Source organism: Monodelphis domestica, chromosome 4 (assembly GCF_027887165.1).
Source record: "Monodelphis domestica isolate mMonDom1 chromosome 4, mMonDom1.pri, whole genome shotgun sequence".
NCBI classification, from domain to species: Eukaryota; Metazoa; Chordata; class Mammalia; order Didelphimorphia; family Didelphidae; genus Monodelphis; species Monodelphis domestica.
The window spans coordinates 173,690,769-173,698,938 of NC_077230.1; positions in this window are offsets into that span (position 1 = coordinate 173,690,769).

Here is an 8,170-nt window from a genome sequence, read left to right on the forward strand (position 1 = left end):
TCTCCTGGTCCTGCTCACTTCACTTCACATAATTTCATATGTCTTTCCAGGTTTTTTTGTGATTAGCTTCTTTGTCAACAGTATTGTATTACAATGAGTCTAATATCATAATTGCTACCCCTGCTTTTTTAACATTGGCTGAAACATAGTACTCTCTGTTCCAGCTGTTTACTTTTACTCTGTGTCCATCTCATCGCTTTAAATGTATTTCTTAGAGATATCATATTGTGGGACTCTGACTTTTCCTCACAAGATTCTTGATTGCATTCTCAAACTATGCTTATATGAAAGAGATAAATGACTTAAGCACTTTCCCCATTGACTAAGAATTGTGAAAGCTTGGTGGAACCAGGGCATCCCAAACTCAGAGCAGGCCTCTCACCGGACAATTCTTTATACCTGTGTTCTGCTTTGATTCCTTCTCTATAGGATCATTGATCACAGGATCTTAGATTTGGGCTAGCAGTTACCTCAGAGGTCATCTTGTTCAACCACTTGGTTTTTCATATGAGGAAGCTGAGGCCCATAGACTGAAAGGCACTCTCCCAATGTCAGAGTCAGGATTTGAATGTAGGCCTATCTCCTCATTCCAGAGATAGCATTCTTTCTATTTTACCATACCCTGTTCTATTACCTACTTCTGCTTGAATCATGCAAGAAATATTAAGCACCTAGTATGTGCCAGGCACTATGCTAGGTAGGCACTAGGAATATGCATGTAATGAATTACACAATCCTTACTTTGTAAAGATCTCCATTCTAATGCCTTGAAGATCACCGAACAGGAATCCTAGTAAATCCATCCCCAACTTGGACCTACCACAATGCAATTAAAAATCCAGTGATATTCTTAGGCTTAAAGTCCCCATTCCTTTATCTTTGTTCCCCCATGTTGCTCCTCAAAATGTGCCAAATAAAAGGAAAAAGCATTTAAGGATTAAGCATTTAATGGTTTGTTTGATTTACATAATCCTTCCTATTTGAGTACAAGGTCTCTCATCTGCTTTCAGAGACCATGGACATGTCACTTCCCCAAATCTAAGTTTCCTTTCCTGTAAAATGAGGATATTATTAACTGCCATTCCTACTTCCTGACTTTTGGGAAGATAAAAAAAAATTATAAAAACCATAAAATGTTGAAGTAAGGTATAATTGCTATATTATAGGAGTTTGGGGGAGCTTGAGATAGATTCTAGTTTAAATTACCATGATGAACTACCAAATGAAGGTAGCTTTCAGCTCATCTTCCCAGGGGATGACAGAGAGAATAAAGGGTCCTTTCCCTTATTCACCAACTTTAAAACCATTTCCAGGAATCATCATTTCCCCTAATCCCTACTTTTCAGTTCCCTTCGGTAAATTGTCTTCCCTATTAGATTTCAAACTCTTTGAGAGTAGAGACTATATTTTTAGGAGTTTGTTTTGAGGAGTTCTGCTAGTATTTCTCACATTTCCCCTCCCAGAAAATCATCTCATATGACTTTATTTTTTAAGTATTTTAGGAGTAAAAATAATCTGATCAGTCCATTAAAAAAAAAACAACTGATCAGTCCATAGAAAAAAGTTAAAAAACCAACAACATGCAGTATATAATGCTTGTAGACCTCCCATCTCCACAAAGGGATGTTAGAACTATATTTTCATTTTTCCTCATTTGAGTCTCGTTTGTTCTTAATAATTTTGTTACATTCACTTTTGATTTTTTGATGAGTAACTATTCTTTATATTTTACATTATTATAGTTACTGTGTTTATCATATATATATATGTATATATATATTGTTTTCTTGACTCTGCTAACTTCAGTTGGCATCCTTTCATGTAGATTTTTCATTCTTTCTATTCATCATATATTTAATTTCTTACATGATAGTGATACTCTATTACATTAATGTACCACAGTTTATTTAGCCATTTCTAAATTGATGGACATCTAGTTTTTTCTAATACTCTGCTGTCACAAAAAGTGTCTCTGTTAATGTTTTGATTTTTATGGAGACTTTCTTCCTAACCATGACTTCCTGGGGAGATTATGAGCTCAGTAATAGAATCTCTGGTTCAAAGAGTATGAAAAACCAAGTTACTTTATTTTCATAATTCCAAATTGCTTTCCAAAATGATTGTACCATTTCTACCAACACATATCAGTGTAAGTATCATTGCCCAACCCTTCCAACACTAAATATTACATTTTGGTTCAACTTTGCCAATTTGCAGAGTGTGACATGAAAACCTCAGGATAATTTTTACTTGCATTTCTCTTATTATTAGTTACTTGGAGTATTCCTTAATGTGATTGTGAATACTTAAATTCTTCCTGTGAGAATGTTTTGTTCATATCATTAGACCACTTATCTATTAAAGAATGGTTATTACTATACAGTATATATGTATGCATTATGTGAATTACTTTAGTTTCATAAAATTTAATGATATATCTCTATAATATATTAATTATGTCTATCTATATTTTAATTCTATCTAATTATGTAATACATATGTTATATATACACATATATTATTGCTATTGTTCATGCTTCAGTTTCAAAGAAGATCAATGAATCATGAGGATAAAGTCTTGACATGACTGTGAATTAGATTTGAGGCAGATTTGCACAAACTTGTCAACCCCATTCTCTCTTCCAGAGTCATCAAAGTCCAATGGCAAGACAAAAGTTAAAATGACTGTTGATGGATCCAGATTCAGTGGATGACCTTAGCAATTTTTTATGTCTGATCAAGCTCTAAGCACTTCACAGTACATGCTTCAGTTGCTTTCATGGCCAATGGAACAAATTATTCTCAGTTGTCCATTCTGCCAGGAGAGGTCTTCATATGCTTAGGGTAGCCATCCCCCTAACTTGGTGACAAGCTTGAAGACTGTCAGTAACCCTCAATTTGGGTTAGCACATCTTCTGAGACAATTTTCCTGGTGTGTAGACACTGTTCATACTGTGGCTTCTTGCAACCACAGATGAAAGTTATAGACAAAAATGGATGCGTAGCCATGAAAAGATCTCAACAAGCCTTCACATCAGAGATACTAGTCTTCATACATTCCATACACTCAACCATTCAAATACTTAAAGAGAACTGTCCACTAAACCTTCTTTCCCTTCAGGCTTAGCATCCCCAATTCCTTCAATTGTTCCTATTTCATAGAGTCCTGATACTCTTACTATTCCAGTCAATTATTTTATACACTTCAGTTTTTAAATTTCCTTTCAAAACTGTGGTGCTCAGAATTGAACATGATAATCTAGATGTTTACTCTTTCCAAGGAAGAGTACACAATTTAAGTATCCTTTCCTGTTCTGGAGATAGAATGGATAGCATCAACACAACCTGAGAACAGAAGAGAGAGAAATATCAAACATGAGTGTGAAACTATCAATCTAGGTGACTGAATATGGTAAAGTCATTGATCTAATTGGGAAGTTGGGAGGAGGGATAGGTTTGATAAAGGCAGGTGAAGAAAGGAATAACAAACTCAGTTTTAATTGAGGTGCCAGTGGCACATCCTAGCAGAGATATATAACTTATAGTTGGAAATTCAAGATTTCAAGGTGAAACTGGGCTAGATATTTCTATTTGAGAATTTCTCCTATATAGAAAACAAAGACTACAGAAAGAGCAGAAAAACAAAAGAAACTAAAGGTTCAGGTCAGAGCCTTGAAGGGAAGACAGATTGCACAAAATAGAAGAATGGCGTAGTAATTAAGCATAACTTCCAAATGTTTTACAGTGAAAGAGCAATAGTTTGAAGGAATGGCAGGGTATGGAGAAGACCAGAGCATATTTTAAAATTTTAGAGAAGTCATTGAAATCATTACATTTATGTTGTATTTTAAGGTTTGAAAATCACTTTCCAAATATTATTTCATTTGTTTTTAACAACTTAAATGCCATCATTATCAATGTATAAATGAAGAAATTAAACTTCAGAGAGGTTTTAATTTGCTCATAATCATTTGGTTTTTAAATGTTGGAAGAGGTATTTAAAATTAGTCTGTTCTGATCTGACATCCAGCACCCTTCTCAACACATTTCTTCTCTCAGTAAACAGGACAAAATTGAGAGAAGTTAGGGAAAGAAGAAAAACCTTTGATGTAAGGTTTTACAGGAGAGAAAAGAGAATGAAATAATAAAAAAAAGGAAAGATTAAGTTTTGCAATGGGGAGGGCCACTTCATCATTTCAGTCTAGAAAAAAGGTAAAGAGGATGGATAAGATCATAGAGAGGTGTTTTTTTTTTTTAAATTCTTACCTTCCATCTTAGAATCAAGATAATATATTGGTTCTAAGGCAGAATAATGGTAAAGGTTAAACAATGGGGGTTAAATAATTTGCTCAGTGTTACACAGCTAGAAAGTGTCTAAGGCCAGATTTGAACTCAGGACTTATCATCTATAGACCTGGTTCTCAATTCACTGAGCCAACTAGTTGTTCTTTATAGAGAGATTTTGAGGTGAGGAGGAGGAGAAATGAGAGCACTAGTTTGTAGATAGAAAAAAAAAATTATTATTTGCTGAGAGGAGGAGAAGAAACAAATGTGGCACCTTGGGAGCAAAAGTTTGGAATAGTTACTATTGGATGTGTTATGATTACTTAATCAGAAATAAAAAAGGAATCATATCATTTCTTGGCACTGAGAGCCTATTTGTAGTTAGTATGACCTATGAAAGAAAATTCTTTATTCTGTTGTCAATCCTGAGTTAACACTAACTTAAGTACCTCACTAGATTGTGAAGACAGGATTAACTCTCTTTTGCCTACCTTTTAATTGAATCAACACAAACTTGAACTAGGTGGAGGAGCTCACAAACCACTTAGTGACCTAGTGTAGGTGAGAAGTCAGCTTCTCCAAGATGCTTGGAGAGCTCCACCCTTCTTTCTAACTCAAACAGTCAGAAACTTGTGAATTCATACCTTCAGAAACTGTTCAATAAGGAAACTGTGATCCATTTTGATGAGTATTTACCCCTCTATAAGATGAGAAGTGGTTCCCACAAACACTGCCCTCAGGGCAGTGCCAGACACTTGGAAATTGTGATTGGCCTCTGTGAAGAGGGGCAGGGACAGGAAACCACCATAACAGCCATGAAATCCTTTGGCCGGCGCAGTTTCGTAAAGTTGAATCTCCTGAAGATAGTCTTGGAGGGAACTTCAGTGGAGACTGCAGTGTGGATCATGACTTCAACTTAGACTCTGACTCCTGAACTACTTGGTTGGGTGAGTGAAAAGGCCTGACTCCTTTCCTAGTTTCCTAAGAGACTAGCTTGCATCTTGTAGGAGGCCTCATAGTTACTCACTATCAGCTCTCCTGGCTGAGGACTAGTAAAGGTATTTTCTCTAACTTCTCTCACATTTCTCTACTTAATTGTTTCCCCTATATTTTGGTATATAAACTTCTGACTTGAGATATAATAATTTTGGCAACAATGTTATTTCATATAATTTAAGTCCAATCTTATTAAATGTAACCTTTACAGACCTGGTAGAGGATCCAACCAACTATATGAAGAACAACTGAAGGAATTGGGGATATTTAGCCTGAAGGATTACAGGAACATAATTCTCCTCAGTCCCATGATTTAGTTATTTCTTTTAGATTTATGTTTAGGAGTGGAGAATGTACATTTTAGAGGTGACCCAGATTTGGGGATTAGCAGGTTGGGGAAAATGCAAAGGTAAAAAGGAGAACAATTTTAGTTAGAAGACAATGCTTCATGAAATGACTGTGAGTCAAGACCATATAGAGAAAAAACAGAAAAGGAGTGATAGATAAGGACAGAAAGGAAAGAAATCAATGGTCAATGTGAGGGGGGTAAATAGACAGAAATAAGTTTGTAAGAGAGACAAAAAGAGCACATTGTAATTAAAGTAGGGAAATTCAGAGTTTTGTATCTTGGAGATATAATTATTTAAAAGACTTTAAGGTTTAAGTTATGACCATCCCTTTGGGTGACTGAGGGAGAATAAAGATGCAAGACTTGAGAGATGAAGAAGTTAATGAACTGACATATCAATATGTTAGAAAGATATTCCAAAAACAATCTTGTTTCCAGAGGACAAAGTCTGAAACAAAAGTCATTTCTTGGAGGAAGAGAGAGGAAGAAATTATGGATATAGAATATTATATACATTGCCTGATTTTGTCATTTATTTGGTAATTTTACTTAACATTTTTCTCGATTAAAAGTGAAGGAAAGTTTTGTAACAAGAAAGGCATGTCTGGAAAATGTTAAAACAACAGCAACAAAAATCATCAATAAAACCCAATTTAAAAAACCCAACATCAATGAGAATATTGATATCACTGAGAAGAATAGCAGAGGTCAGGATGTGGAGAAAGATAGCCAGTAACCTGCTAGTAGTCTCCTTGTCTCTCTGAGCCTCAGTATCAAATGAAAACATAGGATTATGTGATTTCAAATATACCCATCTTTATAGTCTAGTCTATTAAATTTTTTAAGTGATAGGAGATGAGATTGGGGGCTAAAATTCAGTTTTGATTTTTTGTAAGCCCTTATCTTCTGTCATAGAATCAATATTAACTAGATTCAGAGGCAGAAGAATAGAAAAATTAGAAGGCTAGGCAACTGAAATTAAGTGATTTTCCCAGGGTCACAGAGGAAGTGTCTGAGGTCACATTTGAACCCAGAATTTCAGTCTCCAGTCCTGGCTCTCTTGATTGATTTACCTAGCTGTCCTTTTAATTTACTTTTAATATATTTTCATGGGATGGTTGATGCACAAAGTCTTTGTAATTTGTCCTTGGATGGCATTTGGGTGAAGATAAAAAAAAGTTCAGAAACAAATAAATAAATGGTGAACTGGTAAGTATATAGTCAATTAAGAAGAATTTATTAGGCACTGATTCTGTACCAAAGACTGTCCTGAACACTGAGCATAAAAAGAAAGGCAAAAAAATAGTCCTCAAGGAGCTCAGTATCTAAAGAGGGAGACAACATTCAAACAGCTGTGCATAACAAGATATATACAGGATTTATTGTTCAGTTGTTTTCAGATATGTCTGACTGCGACCCTATTTGGGGTTTTCTTGGCAAAAATACTGAATTGATTAGTGATAATCACATAGGAAACTCACTAAGATTAAGTAAAGTCTAAGAAAAGCTTCTGTTAGAAGGTAGAACTTTAGCTGAGACTTGATGGAAGCTAGAAAAGTCAGGAAGTGGAGATGAGGAAGAAGAGATTTCTAGGAATTTTTGTTCATTGACTAGACAGTCAATGAAAATGCTTAGAGATGGGAGATAGTATAGTGACTTTTTCAAGTAATAGTAAGGGGACAGGTGTCAGTGGATCCCAAAACTCATGGAAGGGAATAAAGTATAAAGACTGGAAAGGTAGGAAGGGGACAGGGCATGAAAGGTTTTAAAAAGCAAACTAAATATATATATATATATTTTTTTTAATTTGCTCTCAAAAGTAATATAGAGCAACTAGAATTTACTGATTCCCTAACATCCAGACTTTAGGGAATGGAAATCATTCAAATGTGTATCTTATATTATTGACTGTCTCGTAGCTGTCAGAGAAATGTGTAGTTTTATTAAAGAAGGCAGGAAAAAACCTACAACAGTACGTTAACTTATTTTATATGATTTAAAAATTCTACTAGAAACCTTTACTACAAAGTCTATTTTGTTTTCCTTTTGTTAAAGATAGGATATAATTAATTTGCAAGTCTTTCAATTAGAAATTCCTAGCAAAATAATTTAATACAAACAACCAATTGTGAGTAACTATTCTCCTGTATAATCTGTTCAACCAATAATGTCTCCTGAAACTGACGTATCTTCTTATATTCACAGTCAGCTGATAACTAAGGATAGAAAAAAATGTATACACTGAAAAAAAATAAATGAAAGCATAATTTTTATAGAGAAATAATTACTTTAAATTTAAAAGTTTACTTGCTTGGACCCTGAAATGACAAAAAAAAGGTTTTACTTTTGGGCACATTTTTCATTTAATTTCAACATTTTACTATATATGAATAACTTCTGAATAATAATAAAATAACAAAAATAGATTATATGTAGATCATTGTATAGTTTGGAAAATGCCTTCTTTTTTTCAATCTTTTATTCAGCCTCTTTTTCTCTTAGTGTCACTGTTTCTTTCCACTAACTACTCCTACCCCTAAT